We start from the raw sequence: 19,943 nt of genomic DNA on the forward strand, positions 1-19,943 counted from the left end.
TGTAACTTTATTGCGATGCACCTGCAGTGTACAGGTACATGTTGTAAGCACTAGCTTTATTTGGAAAGAAAAAAATCCTCACATGCCACAACAGTACAATTGCAATAACATCAATGTATAATCACAATTCAGCCTCCTTATAAATGCAGGAGTTTTTTTTGCTTCTTCAGCTGTGGCCTGCAGATTACATCCTGTTTCTTCTGCCAGGCTTCTGTCATTGGCGGGTAGCTTGCCCAAGAACTTGTTAAGGTCCCAGTAAAATTTCCATGCCACTGCACCCTGGCCTGTGGTTTTCTTGCTGAGGTCCCTGAAAGAAATCAGTTTGGGGGGGGGGGGGTGGGGGGGGGTTTGTACTACAGCGGACATTCAGCATACTGCTCACTTGTATAGTAAAAAACAGTTTTCAGCCTCGCCTACGCGGTTATGTTCTGCGGGCAAATTTTGAACGAGAAAGTAGTGCACTTTTTTAACTACTCCAAGAACTAAACAAGACCGAACAAGTCTAAACAAGTCGAAATTAATCCGGTGCCCTCCACTACAACGCGCCTCATCGCCTGCGTTGCGTCGGCGTGTTAAACCATACCTAAAGAAGCAGTGCAATGTCAAAAATAAGCCGCACTGGAATGAAAAATGGCACATCAACGGGCGAGTCCCCATGCAAAACAAGCAGAGCGGTCGCGGGATATTGCAGTCGCCACATGTCTAGAGCGCTCGAACGAGCACAGTGCAGTAAAATAAACGTCATTTACGAGCACGTTACGGCTCGTGACAAAGCCTTATCGCGAACGCACATTCCCTTTGCTGTGTTCAAATCACGTCTTTACCGAGTCCGCCAGGCAGCTGATTCACTGCAAAACCACACTGAGCCGTCGTCAAAGCAAAAGATAAGGCTTGTGAACGGCAATATCTGGCTGGAAAAAAAAAAAAGAGACGGTGCTTACGTGTACTTGTTTCCAAGGTTTTCCATTTTGCTTTTTATGGCTTTAGGCGGCTTGATAATACTTTCTGCACGGAGGGCTTCTGCGATAGCCGCATAGACTTTGGCATTGCGCTTGGTACGTCGCAGGTCACTCAGGTGGTCTTCCCACACTTTAATCAGAACGAAGGTCTCCGATTCTGTCCACTGCGACCGGTTTGTACGGTCTCTTTCGGCCATCGCGCATTCGCAATTTACAAAAAGAGAAAGCATACACGACAGCAACTCCGACAAGCGGCACTAGAGTACTTCTGCGTCGTCCACTGCCGTCGCACGAGCATGGAGCATGTAAACAAACATGGCCGCTGGCGCCCACCACGCTGGCCGAGGCTGGCCTGGTAGCGAGACTAGGAGTTTTTTTTCACAACTCAATTCGGCTAGTTTCATGTGAATAAATAAATGACTAAAAAATTGTACGCATGCAAAAATATCGTAACGCTACTGACGCTTTAGTAATCTGTTTGGGGCGGGCACTGCCACCGAGTCTTTGGTGTCGAGATAACACATTCGCTGGCAGAACCCAGTCAAATGAGTTCCGCAAACACAATCGGGCTGTAGTGTCATTTTGATCGAACGTCATTATATTTTCTCGTGTGGCAGCAAACAAATGTCATTTTGACCGAATGACATTCGATGGGAATGACATTAAATTTGCCGTGTGGCAGGGGTATAACATACCGAAGATACGATTACAAGGAATGCCCAAGAGGGGAAGGAATTATTTCAGACATCCTGGAGCTGTGCACCTGTTTCTATGTATGTACACGTGTGTTTTAGATGTCGCACCGATCAAAATGCGGCTGCCGTTGTCGAGAATCAAACTCGCGTGCCACAGAAACACCACCACTTAACAACCACTGCAGGTGAACGATTGATTGTAGGGTTTAACGCGCCGACGCAACGCATGTGATGAGGCGCGCCGTAATGGAGGGCTCCGGATTAATTTCGACCACCTGGGGATCTTTAACGTGCGCCGAAATCTCGTACACACGGGCGTTTTTGCTTTTCGCCTCCATCAGAAAAGCGGCCACCACAGCCGGAATCGAACCCGCGACCTCGTGCTCAGCAGCGCAACGCCTTAGCCACTGAGCGACTGCGGCGGGTGTCACTGCAGGTGAAAGTATTTCAACGCGCGTACATACTCGTTGATTCAAATGCGGATAAAAAAAATTACACCATCTTCCCGTAGTCCCGGGAACCCTGAGTGGTATGCAAAGCAGCCATGGGGTCGATTCAAGTGTCCATTAGTTTTCAGTTCGTCATTTCCGTTAGGTTGAGCTGCCGTTATATTTACAGTTTGGTTTCCATGGTAACTACCACACTTTTCACTTACCTGAACTACGAAATTTCAAATTGCGTTGAGCCCATGGCTGTTTCACATACTACTCGGGGTTCCCCTACAGGAAGATGGTGTAATTTTATTAGATGCGACGGGGCTATGTCCCTCCCTTGTCGATGTTGCACCGTCCACACCCCCACTGCGCATGCTCGGCTTGCTGAACGCCCGGTGGTGTCTTATCCTTTAATCGCTCCTGCACCGACAGTGTTACCGGTGTCTTCCTGGGCCGGCCTGAGATGAGCCGAGCATGCGCAGTGGGGGTGTGGACGGCGCCACAACAAGGGTGGGACATAGCCCCGACCATGAGATGCTGGAGCTACAGTGTTGCCGGTGTATTCCTGGGCCGGCGGATGGATGGACGACGGAGCCGAGAGCAAGAGATGCTTTGCATCTAAAAATTTAAGCAATACCAACTTGTAGCCGAGACAACCACGTGAAGTTGCCAAGAGTCTGGTCATGAAAGGTGATGGTGTCTCTCATGTAAGAAAACGTGCTATTATTACGCCGATGTGGTGTGAACTGCAGACTGTGAAAGCTAAACTGCGTGCACTTTTAAACCCCTATTTTTGCGTTTCAGTTCATGGCGTGCTTGTAGAAACTAGATGCTCCATCTGATCGCCCGGAATATAATAAACAAACTTTCTTCAGCGTCAAAGAGCGGGTCTGGTCATGTGCGGGCCCTCCCTAGGCCAAAAAAAAAAAATTACCGGGCCGGGCCTGGGCTTCAGATGGCGGGCCCGGGCCGGGCTCGGGCCAGTCTCACTTATAATTGCCCGGGCCCTGACCGGGCCCAGGCTAGATGTTACGGGCCCGGGTCGGGCTCCAGCCGGTCTCAGGCCTTAAAACCAGGCCCGTGCAGTCAGGTGCAACTGAGTCAGGGTGCAACTGCAGCTCTGATACGCTGTTGAAAGGTTTAGCACAGGGCAATATTTGCACCCATGCAAGGCTACAAAAGGTCTTTCATGACTGGCAGTGGATGTTGATTCTTGCGTAAGCAGGAATCCACCGTCAATCTGTAGTCCCCACATATCCTATCCGTGTTGTCTCCTTTTGGAACCACCACCAGTGGCGTGGCACAGTTGCTTTACAGAATGGGAACAATCACCCCTGCTTCCTGCGAGGCCCTGATTTGTTGCGAAACCAGATCTCTGAGAGCGAAGGGCACCGGTTGGGGTTTACAAGAGACCAGTGTTGTGCCATACTTCAGCAACAAGCTTACTTGACAATCCGTTATCTGTCCAAGCTCTCGTTTAAACACTTCCACGAATCTTTCAAGCCCCCGCACGGGGCACCTTGAGCAATCTTGGTGACGGTACTGGCGATACCGCGGACCCCGAGCCCCCAAACATAAGCTGGATCCAACCGTGGTGATGTGTTTTTAAGGTGAAGGGTAGAAACCTCTAACGGTGGCCGTCGGAGCCCAGGTCAAGCTCCGGCGGATGGGCTCCCTGTCTGTTTACCAGGCAGGGAGCTCCGGGACCTCCTCAGCTATCAGGGTAAGGTTGTGGAAGAAAGTACCCCCGTCTCCCTGCTTTTATACTATGCTTTATGGTATTGTCTAAAACCCCCCCCAACCGTGATCGGTCCCTGAAAAGGGGCCGCACCGAAGTATCCTTTCCTCCGTTGCCGTCGTTAACCTTTCCTGAACCGGACCATTTTTCTCGATTTCTTGTGATGGAATCCCTCAATCCAACCCACCCTCTTGCATCTCAGTCAGTCTTCTTGATTGCCAAGTATCTTGAAGCCATAGTAGGAAAATCGTATAAATGCAAAAAACAAAGGTCTGGTGAACTCTTAATTGAAATAAATGACAAGCAGCAGTCTGCAAAGCTTCTAGCTCAGACTAGACTGGCTGATCTTGACATCCGGGTCACACCCCATCGGAGCCTCAACAGCTCGCAGGGTGTGATATCCGAGACAGACCTCCTGAACGAAACCGATGCGGATCTCCTTGCCGGCTTGAAGGATCAGGGCGTCACTGCCGGGAGACGCATCACCATCCGCAGAGACGACAAGGAGATTCCCACCAAACACATTATCTTGACTTTCGACCGCGCAATTCTTCCACAATACATAAATGCAGGTTTTATCCGTTGCTCCATCCGTCCGTACATCCCGAACCCGCGGCGCTGTTTTAAGTGCCAGCGGTTCGGGCATGGTACGAACTCTTGCCGTGGCCGAACGACGTGTGCAAAGTGCGCGGCGCACGATCATCCGAGCGAGAACTGCTCAGCCGAAACTCTCACTTGTGTAAACTGCGGGGGGCCGCATGCGGCATACTCCCGCAAGTGCGAAAAATTTCAACTAGAAAAGAAAATCATCGACATCAAAGTCACTGAAAACATCACCTTCCCAGAGGCGCGAAAGAGGTTCGCCTCTTTCCCCCTGGGGAGGTACGCCGACGCGGCTCGCCGGGGGGCGGAGCGGCGTCTCGTTTCCACAGGGACCCAGTTCAGCGAGTCTGACCTGGTCCCTCGCCCGCCCCCCCCTGGGTTGCCTCTGGCAGCCCAACCCGCCACCACGCCGCTTGCTGAGGCAGCAGCGGTTGTGGTGGCAACCTCTTCCGTCGGGACCGGTGCCGCTCCCGCCTCTGTCTCCCCGCCCTCCAGTGCGTTGGAGGGTACAGAGGTGATGGACACCACGGGCCCCGCACCGGTTCCCACCGCCACCGCACCGCCTGTGCCACCTCTGGCGCCCCGGACGCTCTCGGCGGTGGCGGCTCAAACGAAGGGCTCCCGAGGGGGGGCCAAGTCCAGGGGGCCCGGTCCGTCGGGCACCCCTCGGACATCCGACGACGAGATGGATGTCGGGCCGTTCCTGCCTGCAACGCAGCGCAAGGAACGCGTCCCGACGCCAAAGCCTCCCGACAAGCCAAAAAAGGCGAGAGTCACAGCCCCGAAAGACGACACATAAACAAACACACACACTCCAGTAGCTCTCAGACTAAATAATGGGAAGAGAAAACATAATTCAATGGAACTGTAGAGGCCTTCTTAAAAATCTTGACGATGTATACAAAATACTGCATGCTAATCAGCCAAGTGTGATGTGTCTTCAGGAGACGCATTTGAATTCCAAGCACACAAATTTCTTAAATAGGTACATGGTCTTCAGAAAGGACAGGGATGGCTGCACACACTCTTCGGGCGGTGTAGCCATAATAGCCCGGAAATCCCTAGCATGCCACCCTGTCGCTCTCAACACCGTCCTTGAGGCTGTAGCAATACGCACAATAATTTTTAATAGGTTGATAACGGTATGCTCCATATACATTCCTCCTGATGTCACACTTTTGAGCTCTGACTTCGAGGCGCTGGTCGACCAGCTGCCCGAACCGTACATCCTAACAGGCGACCTTAATGCACACAACTCTCTTTGGGGCTCCTCCAGAACGGATGCCCGAGGTCGCCTGTTGGAGAAGTTTCTTACATCCTCCGGAGCATGCCTTTTCAACAAAAAACAGCCAACATATCATAACTTAGGACACAATACATACTCTCATCTTGACTTGGCTATTGGTTCCGCAGTTCTCTTTCCATGTCTTGAGTGGGGTGTGGGCACGGACCCATATGGTAGTGACCAATTCCCCACTTCATTAACGTATATAGGTATAGGCCCGAGCAGTCCACCTTCCCATAACAGGTTTAATGAATCCAAAGCAAACTGGAGTACATTCACAGAAACATCTAAACTACACCACACAACCATAAAACACCTACACGTGGAGGAAGCCGCCCAACTCGTCACGGTGCACATCCTCGACGCCGCCGAAAAGTCCATTCCCCAGGCCTCCAGTGGGTCCCGCAGCCCAAGGAGGCCCTGGTGGAACGAGGACTGCAGGCGGGCGCGAGAGGCCCAGAACAAGGCGTGGGGTGTCCTTCGCCGGTACCCCACGTCAGATAACATCATTCCTTTTAAACGGGCAAAGGCTTTTGGAAAGCGAGTGCGTCGTGAGGCGAAAAGGGAGAGTTGGCGCACCTTCCTCACTTCCATCAACTCGTACGCTGACACACATAAAGTCTGGACACGAATACGAAAACTAAAAGGACAACAGACACACAGCCTGCCCCTGGTTAGTACAACAGGGGACACACTGGAAGACCAGGCTAACACACTTGCGCAACACTTCGAACACGTGTCCAGTTCAGCACACTACACAAACACTTTCATGAAACACAAAACATCTGTAGAAAAGAAGTCCCTGCGTGATAACAACAAGTCGCACACTTCTTACAATTCTTGTTTTTCAATTCATGAGCTGAAGGTTGCTCTGAGCACATGTAAGACGTCAGCTCCAGGTGCAGACAAAATCACATACACCATGATACAACACCTACACCCAGACACTCTTGAAACACTCTTACACCTATACAATAAAATATGGCTTTCGGGGCACATTCCTCGCTCTTGGAGGGAGGCCATAGTAGTGGCTGTCCTGAAGGAAGGGAAGGACCCTTCCTCTCCTGCCAGTTATCGCCCCATTGCCCTGACAAGCTGCCTGTGCAAGCTCCTCGAGAAGATGATAAACAGGAGACTTGTGTACTTCTTAGAGTACAACGGTCTTCTCGAGAGCTGCCAGGCGGGCTTCAGGGCGGGGCGATCTACGAACGATCAACTCGTTGCGTTAGAGTCATATATCAAAGATGCTTACCTCCACAAGCAGTACTGCATGACGGTCTTCTTTGATCTTGAAAAGGCGTACGACACTGCTTGGCGGTACGGTATCCTTAGCGACTTGAAGTCCTTTGGCATGTCGGGTAACATGATGAACACGCTTGCAAGTTACCTGTCTGAAAGAACATTTCGCGTGCGAGTTGGAACGGCACTTTCTAGGGTTCATGTGCAGGAAAACGGCGTGCCGCAAGGTGGAGTTTTAAGTTGCACCCTTTTTATTGTAAAAATGAATTCCCTCAGGAAGGCGTTGCCACCGTCGATTTCCTGCTCCGTTTATGTAGACGACGTACAATTATCCTTTAAGTCTTGTAACCTGTCTGTCTGCGAGCGCCAAATCCAGCTTGGTGTTAACAAGCTAGCTGGTTGGGCAGACAGCAACGGTTTTAAATTTAATCCAGGGAAGTGCACTTGTGTCTTGTTTTCCAAGAGGCGTGGCATCCGGCCGGATCCAGACATTCATCTCAATGGTGTCTCGATTCCTGTCAAGAAAGAACACAAGTTTTTAGGTATAATCTTTGACGAAAAGCTCACATTTATCCCACATATAAAACAACTAAAACATAAATGCTTAAAAACAATGAATATTCTGAAGGTTCTGTCGCACATTTCTTTTGGTGCTGACAAACAACTTCTTTTACGTGTTTTTACCAGCTTGATAGGCTCACGACTGGACTATGGTAGCGTTGTCTATGGGTCAGCCACTAAAACATCCCTCAGACTGCTGGACCCTGTGCTTCATCTAGGGCTCCGCTTGTCGTGTGGTGCCTTTCGGACTAGTCCAGTCGAAAGTCTGTATGTAGAGTGCAACAAATGGAGCCTAGAACGTCAGCGAGCCTACACAGACCTGCTTTATGCTTTTAAAATCTCATCAATGCCTCACCATCCTTTTACGTCAGTTTTTTATGATACATCAATATCTCAACTTCTGGCAAATCGCCCATCAGTCTCTGCTCCCTTCGCTTTCAGAGTAAGAGAAGAAGCGTCACAACTTGATGTCATGTTCTCAGACACCATCAAAACCTCCGCTACTGAACTTCTAGTACCGTGGCAGCTTCGCCCGATATCATGTGATGTATCTTTTACAAGTGTCGAGAAAAACAGAGTGCCTAGAAGCGCGATCGTGCAACATTTCTTGTCCCTTCAGCACAAATACAAGTGTGCTGAATTTTACACAGATGCTTCTAAAACTGCCACAACTGTTTCCTGTGCTGCGCATGGTGGTGGTACCTTTAATGTCTGTAGAACTATGAATAGAAATACAAGTATCTTTACGGCAGAGGCCTATGGCATACTTCTTGTAGTTAAACATATTGTTCTAAGTCGAATTCCGAAATCTGTAATTTATACTGATTCTTTAAGTGTTGTGCGTGCATTATCCTCACAGAAGTCTAAAAACCATGTGGTCAGTGCTCTCATTAGTACTATTATGTCTGTGCATGCGTTAAACCTTGAGGTGACCGTGTGCTGGGTGCCAGGGCACTCTGGAATTCCAGGTAATGAGACCGCAGACGGAATGGCGGCCGCTGCTGCCCTTACAACAACAGTTGACATAACAACAATACCCTACACCGACCTCAAATCACACATCAGACAACACATTCGCACAACATGGCAAGCGCACTGGAATCAACAGACTGACAACAAACTACACATTATAAAGCCACTATTGGGAGCATACACCACTGATACTCACAACAGACACAACGAAGTTACCCTGGCTCGATTACGGATAGGCCACACGCATGCAACACACTCCCACCTGCTCACGGGATCTCCAAGACCCCTGTGTAGCAGGTGCGGGGAGGGCTTATCCGTAGTCCACATACTAATAACATGCAAGGCACTTCACACAACACGACACAAACACTTCAGAGAACTCTACAGACAACATATCCCACTACACCCATCGCTGTTTCTAGGTGACGATGCCAGTGTTTCTATGAAACGTGTGTTTGATTATTTGTCAGATGTTAAGTTTTTAAACCTTATCTCATATCACGCATAATCAAATCTGGCCCTATACACCAGCCATCACCATTACCTTTAATTGATTTTACAATGTCCGATTTACATGTTTTTATACCTACCTTTTTATGGTAATCACTTCGCTTCATTATATAACTTCTTTTCTGGCGCTCTTTGCCCTCGCTGGCCTTGCGCCATGAAACACCAACCATCATCATCGAATCTTTCAAGCAAGCTAGCTACTCGATCGATCCCCACCCCACACACACTCATCCAATCAAACTTAAGAGATTCCAGCCAGTCTCGCCCTAGCAACGCAGTCTCACTCTTGCAACGTGCGGACAACGACTAGAGGCAGCGTCACTGCCTGGTTTTTGTGCTCTACCGGCATCATCAGCTTGCGCAGAACCACGAACGGCGTTCCACCATAGGCTTGTAGCTTTATGCTACACGGATGCAACGTTCGCCCCGCCCAGTGTCGCTTATAGAGAGTCACAGGGACGTTAGAAACAGATGCGCCCGTATCTATTTGTATCGTCACATTACTACCCCGACCCGTATGTTTACCGTATAGTTTCGGGCACTCTCATCACAGGAAGATACATTCTGTAGCAAAATACTGTCCTCACCGCTACTGTCCTCCACATAGTGCGTTCTGTTGGCGGACGAACGGCACGCTCTTGCCAAGTGGCCCGCACGGCAGCGGTACTTCCGGAACGGTCACTTTTCGTGGGTGTGGGAGGAGGATCACCGATAGCAAGACCACCCGGTTGTTTCTTTCACCGCTTGGTTTTCCATGCAGTCTCCACACAGCTGTCCTGATTCTGTACTCTGAGCTTGTCTTTGTGCGATGTGGACACCCAGTTCTTGTCCCTGGGGCTGGAATTTCTTCATCTTGGAATGGGCGAATTCAATACTTCGGGCTAGTTCACACACCTCTGCAAACGTTAGTGTGCTCCTCTTCAGAAGCTCTGCTTGTGTTATCTCATCTTTCAGCTCAGAAACGAAACGGTCCCACAAAGCTTCATCCAAAAATGCCCCAAAATTGCCCCAGACACTGCAATTCCAACGCAATGCCCACTACCGGTTCTGTGTCCTGGTGAATCCAGCGGTTGAATCGGAAACGTTCAGCTATGACCATGGGTTCCGGAGAATAATGCTTCTTGAGGACTTGAATTAGTTGCGCATATTCTTTGTCCTCAGGCTTCGTGGGAGCTAGTAGATTTCCAAGCGTGTGGTAGGATTTCTTCCCAATAGCGGTAACCAACGCCGAAACTTTGAGTTCGTCGCTTACCTGGGTCGCCCGAAGGAAGTGCTTGAACCGCTCAATGTACGATTTCAAATCCGGGGGTCGCTTCGGAGCCACCGAAGCGAGCAGTCGTGTTTTTCACCGCTCTCCTATTTTGTTTCCACCGTCTAATAATGTAATGTAATATCTCCCCCCCCCCTCAGTTTATTTTAGATCAGGCCGCGCCCCGTGGCAAGCTCTTCTCAGGGCTCAATAGGGAGGGCCCTTTCTTCCCTCGTTAATAGCACCTCATCTCATCTGCACTCATCATGCCCCGTTCCACCTTCTAACGCCCCATGGCAACCTCTATCCCCCCACCAACTCCCCGTTCCCAGCCTGTCCGCACCCCCATCCGCACTATCTCACCTTGCTACTTGCTTGCTATCGAGTCCGGTATGAGAGCTCTCAGCTCCATGAAAAGGGCAGCGGCACAGGCTAGCGAAGGTGGCGGCGAGACGACCCAGGATTCCGTCTCGCCGTCTTCCTCGTCGTCTGCCACATCTAGCAGCAGCAGTGAAACCAACAGCAGCTCTGGTGAGTGTTCGCCCCCCGTTTCTCCCCCACAGCGCCCCTCGCGATCGACCCTGGACCGAGAGCGCTTCCGAACCCGTGGGCACAGCGCCGATAGCCCCCTGCAGCGTATCGCATTCTGCAGAAGCGCCTGGCTCAAGCATCGCGCATCAGCGACAGTTGCGCTCCCAAAACGACCCGCTGCGACGCAAGAAGCACCCCCCACCCCCCCGCTCTCTCGCCTACGAAAAAGCGTGCGACGGGGACGCGTTCCTGCATCCCCAAAAAAGCGCCGTCCAGCCCCAAGACGAAAGCGATATCATCCTTCCCCTGAAACGCCCCGAAGGCCCCGGCCATCTTTTCTCCGGCCTCCGGGTGAAAATCAGTCTCTTGCGGCCATTGCCGAAGGCCCCCCGCCCCCCTCAAGCGGCGACGAAACACCCCTGTCGACGGCTGCAAAGAATGCGGTGGGCCCCCAGCCCCCCGCTGTCGGCGGCGCATCACCAGGGACGGATGACCCGAGCGGGAGCCGCGGCGACGAGGCGGAAGGCGTCCCCCTGGCCGCTGCAGCCGATCGCGAGGCAGCCGCTAACAGCACCTCCGGGCGGCTGCAAGAGACCACGCACGCGGCGCCCGCTTCCGAGAACACGTGCCACCCCCCTCCCGCGGAGACGTCGCAAACAGCGCGCGACCCCCCAAACGCGACCTGCGGCTCCTCCTCCCCCGCCAACTCCACGAGCAGGAAGAGTGCGGATGACGTAGTCAGCGAGCGCCACCCTCCCCCCTCGAAGACGCAGCAGGCAGCGCGCAGCCCCCCGAGCGCGGTCCCCAGCTCCTCCTCCCCTGCCGGCTCCTCCGAGGGCAGAGAAAGCCCCGACTAGAGCACTGCACGGGCCCGGGCCGGCCCGAAAGCCCGGGCCCGACCCGGCCCGCGGGCCGGGCCGGGCCGCCCTAAGTCGATTATTGGCGGGCCCGGGCCGGGCCCGGGCTCAATGGCGCGGGCCCGGGCCGGGCTCGGGTTTGACGCCGTGGGCCCGGGCCGGGCTCGGGCTCGACGCCGTGGGCCCGGGCCGGGCTCGGGCTTGAATTCATAGGCACGGCCGTTAATAGGTCCGACGTGAAATGTAGAAAAGAGCATCAAAATGAATATTCTTAGTTTATTTTTGCGCGCTTCTTGCTGTTAGTTGTGCGCATTATTTTAGAGACGTGTTTTGATAGGTCTGATGGTCACTATACTGCAATTTTAATGACATTTCTTGTACAGCATCAAGATCATACCAAAGATACGATTACAAGGAATGCCCAAGAGGGGAAGGACCTAATTCAGACATTCTGTGCACCTATATCTATGTATCTACACGTGTGTTTTAGATGTCGCACCAATCAAAATGCGGCTGCCATGGCCGGGAATCAAACACACATGCCTGAGAAACACCACCGCTTAACGACCACTGCATGTGAAGTACTTCAACGCGCGTACATACTCGTTGGTTCAAATGCGGATCGAAAATGTCAGCAATACCAACTTGTGGCCGAGACAACCACGTGAAGTTGCCAAGAGTCTGGTCATCAAAGGTGATGATGTCTCTCGTGTAAGAATACGAGCTATTATTCATCCGGCCGGATCCAGACATTCAACTCCACGGTGTCTCGATTCCTGTCAAAAAGGAACACAAGTTTTTAGGTATAATCTTTGACGAAAAGCTCACATTCATCCCACACATAAAACAACTAAAACATAAATGCTTAAAAACAATGAATATCCTGAAGGTTCTCTCGCACATCTCTTTTGGTGCTGACAAACAGCTTCTGTTGCGTGTTTTTGCCAGCCTGATAGGCTCACGATTGGACTATGGCAGCGTTGTCTATGGGTCAGCCACTAAAACATCCCTCAGAATGCTGGACCCTGTGCTTCATCTAGGGCTCCGCTTGTCCTGTGGTGCCTTTCGGACTAGTCCAGTCGAAAGCCTGTATGTAGAGTGCAATAAATGGAACCTGCAACGTCAGCGAGCATACACAGACCTTCTTTATGCTTTTAAAATTTCATCCATGCCTCACCATCCTTTTAAATCAGTTTTTCATGATACCTCCATGACTGAACTCCTTTTAAATCGACCATCTTTCTCTGCGCCCTTCTCTTACAGAGTTAGAGAGGAAGCGTCAGAGCTTGCTGTCTCCTTTTTAGATACCATCCAAAGTTCTGTAACAGATCTCATAGCACCATGGCATCTCCGCCCTGTCTCATGCGACACATCATTCACACATGTAGATAAAAACCGAGCTCCCACATGTGCAATTCTGCAGCATTTCTTGTATTTGCAGCAGAAGTATGAGTGCTCTGAATTTTATACGGATGCCTCTAAGACTTCCACCTCTGTGTCCTGCGCGGCGCATGGGCCCGGCCTTAGTGTCACCAAAACTCTGAATAGTCATACTAGTATATTTACGGCAGAGGCTTACGGTGTACTTCTTGTTGTCAATCATATCCTTCAATGTCACATACCAAGATCCATTATATATACAGACTCACTCAGTGTCGTGCGGGCGTTGTCGGCAACAAAGTCTTCAAGAAATCACGTTGTAAACCTAATAGTCAAGGGTATTATGTCTGTGTATGTCCACAAATTTGAACTAGTTCTTTGCTGGGTCCCTGGCCACTGTGGTATAGCCGGGAACGAAGCAGCGGACCGAATGGCTGCTGCTGCTACACTCAGGAATACAGTAGACATAACCACATTACCCTACACCGACGTGAAACCACACATCAGACAACAACTTCGCAAAACATGGCAAACACACTGGAGTGAACAGACAGACAACAAGTTACACGTAATAAAACCACACTTGGGACAATACACCACCGACACACGCAATAGATACACTGAAGTCGCCTTGGCCAGATTACGGATAGGGCATACTCATGCAACACACTCGCACCTTCTCACTGGGTCTCGAAGACCTCTGTGCAGTAGGTGCGGAGAGGCCCTATCCGTGATGCACATCCTCATACAATGTAAGGCACTCGACACTACACGCCGCAAACACTTCCCTCAACTACACACACGACATATTCCACCACACCCGTCACACTTCTTAGGAGACGAAGCCCTCTTTCCAGTCAAACGCGTTTTCGAGTTTCTCACCGACGTAAAATTTTTACATCTCATTTCTTATCATGCATGTTGACAACCTGGCCCTTTACACCAGTCATCTTCATTACGTTGTGTTTTACTTTGTTTATTTTTACTAAAGTGTTCTTTTACTTCCATGTCACTTTCATGTAATCACTTTTGTTTGGCGCTCTTTGCCCTTAGTCGGCCTTGCGCCATTAAACTCTAAACATCATCAATACGAGCTATTATTACGCCGATGTGGCGTCAACTTCAGACGGTGCAAGCTAAACTATGTGCACTTTTAAACCCTTATTTTTTGCGTTTTAGTTCATGACGTGCTTGTACAGACTAGATGCTCCGTCTGATCGCCCGGAATATAATAAACAAACTTTCTTTAGCGTCAAAGACCGGGCCTGGTCACACACGCGCGGGCCCTCCCTAGGCCAAAAAATAAATTACCAGGCCGGGCCGGGCCCGGGCTTGAGATGGCGGGCCCGGGCCGGGCTCGGGCCAGGCTCACTTATGAATGCCCGGGCCCGGACCGGGCTCGGGCTAGGTGTTACGGGCCCGGGTCGGGCTCGGGCTTCGTGAAGCGGGCTCGGGCCGGGCTCGGGCCTTAAAATCAGGCCCGTGCAGTGCTCTAGCCCCGACCGCCCCGACGCGGATGACGCGGCCGGCGCGGATGACGAGGGGTTCACGTTGGTGAGGCACGGGAAGCGCCGGCCTAAAAAAACAAGTCCGCCAGCACCCTCCCCTCCACTCTCCCGGGCCACCCCTCCCCTAGCGGGAGGTAAACAAACCGACTCTCGGCGGGCGAGCGCCGCTGGCAGACTCGCCCCTCAGGTCACGGTGCTCTTTAAACCCAACACCCAAGGCGCAAGCCTACGCCAACTGAGCCGCTATGACCTGAGCGAGGAACTTAAACACCTCCGTGGCCTGGGTGAGATCCGCATAAACGCGCGGCTCAATCTGGTGGCAATAGATACAGTACGCGATGACACCCGCGACGTTCTGCTCGGGCTTCGCTCCCTCGGGGGTGTGCCCGTGCAGCCGTACCCTGCCTCGAAGGAGGGACGCACGCGCGCGGTTCTGCGGGGCATTGATGCCGCAGGTGGAGCAGAGGAGCTAATTGCAAGAATTAAAACTCCGGTGCCCATCATTGGGGGGTCGCGCAAGGGTCAGCTACTGTTCTTGACCTTCCTGGGCCGGCAGCCACCCACCCATGTATTTCTCTCGCACATCCGCGTCCCTGTAGAGCTTCTGACCGCCCGCAATCTCCAATGCGGGCATTGCTACCACTTCGGCCATGTCCGTACGGCCTGCAGGGGCGCGGCTCGCTGCGCCAGGTGTGCTGGCGCCCACTCCACTCAAGACTGCGCGGCCCCAGGGCTCCGCTGCTGCAACTGCGGGGGGACCCACTGGGCAACAGCTACAAGATGTCCCGCGCGCCCGACCGCAACGCTGTCACCTCCCACAGCGCACATCCAACCCCCCCCCCCAGCAGTACGAGAACGGCCCGCTAGCCCCCCGTCACCGGAGCGACCATCCTACGCCAGCCGGCTGCGAGCGCCAGCCCCCTCGGCCGTACTACTGGATGAAGCGCGCAAAACAATAGCAAATCTCACAAGTTACATCGAACTCCTCGAAAATGGAAAGTAACATCCCCACTCCAAACACCCGCGCCCAAGCAAAAACAAGACCTTCCATACTCCAATGGAACTGCAACTCACTCCGCAGGCGCCACGATGACATTTACGCGCGGGTCCTACAACACCCGTACGACATCCTGTGCCTCCAGGAGACAGACACCTTACCTGAGGAATGCCGACTGCCAGGTTACGTCGCCTACCATTGTGCGACGAAATGAGCCGAGCCGCACTGCCCGCTCAAGCGTTGCGACAACACCGCGCACGCCCCCGGCCGCACGAGAGCAGCCATTTACATCAAAAAGTCCATCCCGCACGCTCGGGTCGACCTTGGTGGCCCACGGAGCGATCACCTCGAATGCGTGGCCGTTACGACGCGCATGGGGAAAACCGAGACGACGGTGGTGAGTGCCTACGTGCCACCCAACCGGGACTGGGACCCTGCCGAGCTGTGCTCCCTGACTGCTCTCTGCACGCGTGATAAGATCGTGTGCGGCGACCTTAACGCACACCACGCCAGCTGGGGGAGCAGGCGTGCCAACAAGCGCGGCACTCAGCTTGTTGACGCTATTACCACCTGCGGGCTCGCCCCCATCAACACCGGGGAAACATCATTCGTAAAGCGCAACAACCGGCAGTCGTGCATCGATGTCGCCTTTACATCTGAACACCTCAGGTACTCCTGGAGGCCTCAGGCCAGCACATGGGGCTCGGACCATAAACCAATTGTAATGGAACCAGAAAGCGGGGGCGCCGAACGAGGCCGCGTCTTCTCCGTGACGCACTGGGACCGCTTCCGAGAACTGCTCTCCGAACACCAACAGGACGACTTTCTCGGCGCGCTCGAGCGGTCCCTCAAAGCGGCCACAACAACGGCCCACGCGGCCCCCTTCCAGCCGGCCCCGGATCTGAAACTCCTCAACCTGCGCGCCGCGAGACAGCGAGCGCAACGCCAGGCCCTCCGCTCCGGCGCGCGGGATGAATGGACCCTGTACAACAGAATCGACGCCGTATTACGCCGCCACGCGAAGAGGCTGCGGCGCGAGAGCTGGGTTTCTATCTGCGCCTCGCTCGAAAGCGCCGCGGGCACGGCGAGAGCGTGGCGGCTCCTACGTGCCCTCATCCAGCCCCCCTCGCCCGGCAAGTTTCCCCTCCTCTCGCTGGCCATCGCCCAAAGGAAGCCCCTCGCCGATGTGGCCGAGGCCTTTGCCGCGCACGTCACCTCCTCCTCCCCCCCAGCCTCCGCCGGCCGCGCGCCGCCGAACGTAAACAAACCATCCCTCTCGGCCCCCGACGCGCGCGCGGCCGAGGTCATGAATGAACCCTTCACGGAGCAGGAGCTGGAGCGTGCGCTGGCGAGGGCGAAGCGGAAGAGCGCCCCGGGCCCCGACGGAATAACCTTCCAGGCGTTCCGAAACCTCAATGCAGAGCAGCGCAAGAGGCTCCTGACCTACTTCAACATGCTGTGGGAACGGGGCACGCTGCCCAATTCACTCACCCTGGCGCACGTCTGCCCCATCCTAAAGCGCGGCAAGCCACCATCCGAGCTCGGCTCCTACCGGCCCATCTCTCTAACTTCTGCGGTAGGAAAACTGCTGGAGATGATGGTGCTGGCAAGGCTGGAGTGGCTCGCGGGGGAGCACAAATGGAGCCCCGAGCAGCAAGCCGGCTTCAAAAGGGGGCGCAGCACGGCGGACTGCATCGCGGACGTCGTCTCCACGTTTGAGCAGGCCAAGGGAAGCAAGCACACCATGTTTTTGGTCCTGCTCGATCTGGAGAAAGCTTTCGACGCCCTCCCCCACACGACGATCCATGCCGCGCTTGACCGCTGCCGAGTGACGGGGCGGATGCGCGCATACCTGAATGCCTTCCTAGGCAACCGCCACCTTCAGGTGCGCGTGGGAAAAACCCTCAGCTCGGCCCGCCCCGTCACAGCAGGCGTGCCCCAGGGCAGCGTGTTGTCCCCCTTCATCTTCAATCTGGCCCTATCAACCCTCCCTACAGCATTCCCCTCCTCCGACCCCATCCCGACCCACATGATGCTCTATGCCGACGATATAGCCATCTGGAACAGCGCCCACACGGGCAGGCGGGAGGCTGCCCGCGAAGCCATCCAGGTGGCCCTCAACATCGTCGGCAGACAGCTACAAGAACTCGGCCTGCGGGTATCGCCCACCAAAACTGTGGCCCTCACATACCACCCCACGGCGGGAATGGAGAAGCGCACCAAAGAGCTCCAACTGAACGGTGTCATCCTGCCGTGGAAAAAGAAGGTGGTGTATTTGGGGGCCACACTAGACAACAGGCTCTGCTGGCGGCCCCACCTGAAAGCTGCCCGAGCCATGGCCGCCACAGCCTTACAAGCCATCAAGAAGATCGTGGCAGGTGGGCGTGGCTGCACCCCGGAGCTGGCCGCGCGTATATACACGGCCACTGGCGTCAGCCGTGTACTTTACGCGCTCCCGCAGGCCAATTTAACCCCTGCAACTTGGAGGAAGCTTGAACTTCAACACCGCGCCGCCCTTCGCCTCTGCCTCGGCCTCCCCAACCACTCACGCATCGTCGAAACCCTCTCCGAGGCCGGGTCGTGGCCCCTGCAATCCATCGCACTGCGCTACGGGCTCAACTTCATCGCGCGCTTGAAGCTCGCCCCAGACGGCCACACCCTCCTCGAGCGGTTTCGCCAGCGACCCCATTCACAAGCCTTCCAGCTTCTAACCAAGTACGAAGAGCTCGTGGGTCCAGACCCGCCACCCACAGACCCGCCCCCCCCACCGCAGCGCGACGCGGGTGTGCACATCGACACCACGATCCCCGGCGTCAAAAGCAAGCGCGCCACCCCCACCTGCGCTTTACAACAAGAGGTCGCGTGTCTGCTGCACGAGCGCTACGCAGGTGCAGTAAAAATGTACACCGACGGCTCCGTGCTGCCCGGCCCCCCAGGCTCCGCCGCCGCCGCTTGCGCGGTCCCCGAGCTAGAACTAACGGTGCAGCGCCGTCTCAGCTTTGCCTCCAGCTCAACAACAGCCGAGCTGGTAGGCCTGCACCTGGCGGCGGACGCCCTGGCGGAACGCCGCGACATCCTCCAGGCCGTCATCCTTTGCGACAGCGGGGCGGCACTCCTGCGCCTGCAAAGCCCACACAAACATGGGCCGCTCGTGCGGCAGCTCGCCAAGAAGCTGCGTGACCTACATTCAGAGGGGAGACGCGTTTCGCTGCACTGGATACCGGCTCACGTGGGTTTGGCGGGCAACGAGCTGGCCGACTCGCTCGCCAAGGCGGCCCACTCGGCGGACACGGCCGTCTATGAAGCGGCCACCAAGGGGGACGAGGCGCGCTACTGGGTGGCGAAGCACGCAGAACAACAACACCCGCACCCGCGACTGGCCAACGGGAACTCCCCGGGGCGCCTCCCGAGCCGCACCTTCGGCCGCGCGGACTGCAGCCTACTGCTTCGTCTCCGTACGCGCAGCGCGTTCTCCACGGCCCGCCGCTTCTTCTTCGGCCGGGCCGCCACCCCCAACTGCCAGCACGGCGGGGAACTCGACAACACAGAACACGCCCTACTACGCTGCAGCCTTCACCACACCGAGCGGGCCAAGATGCTGCAGCGCTACGCTGCCCTCGGAGTTGCGTGCAGCACGCGGGAGGAACTACTATTCCCCTCGGCCTCCCGCGGACGGGGCGCAGCACTCACCGCACTGCTGCAGTATTTGCACGCCACCGGCTTGGCCCAGCTGCTGTAGAGGCCAACGGCCCCGCCGCCGTCGCTCTCCTTCCCCCTTCTCTTTCCTCCTCCTCCCCCTCCCTCCTGCCCCCGTTCCGGCGCTCCTGTGCGCGGCCCCCCGTGGCCGCCACCGCACGAACCGGCGCTTCCGTGTGCGGCCCCTCGGGCCTGCTGCCGCACGAACTCCGTGCCCCCTGCGGCGTGCGGGGCCCCGACCGTCAGCCAAGAACATTCCCCCCAAACTTTCCTGGCCCAGTGCCCGCATCGGAACGCGTGTGAGTGAGTGTGTGTATGTGTGACACAGTGCGGTCTGGCAGGAATGTGCCCACGCGCCTCCCAGCACACCCAGCCTGCCTCAAAACTATCCTGTGCCACAGACAACTGAACTCTACGAACACTCGGCTTGCGGTGCGCGCCTCTTCGACCTTTTACACATTATCACCAGTGACTATATCAACCCGCTCGCATCCCCGCACGGGGCACCTTGAGCAATCTTGGTGACGGTACTGGCGATACCGCGGACCCCGAGCCCCCCAACATAAGCTGTGTCCTACCGTGGTGATGTGTTTTTAAGGTGAAGGGTAGAAACCTCTAACGGTGGCCGTCGGAGCCTTGGTCAAGCTCCGGCCGATAGGCTCCCTGCCTGTCTACCAGGCAGGGAGCTCCGGGACCTCTTTGACTACCAGGGTAAGGTCAAAGGAGAAA

Source organism: Haemaphysalis longicornis, unplaced genomic scaffold (genome assembly GCF_048455015.1).
Source record: "Haemaphysalis longicornis isolate Haplotype H1 unplaced genomic scaffold, Haemaphysalis longicornis Haplotype H1 scaffold_14, whole genome shotgun sequence".
NCBI lineage: Eukaryota > Metazoa > Arthropoda > Arachnida > Ixodida > Ixodidae > Haemaphysalis > Haemaphysalis longicornis.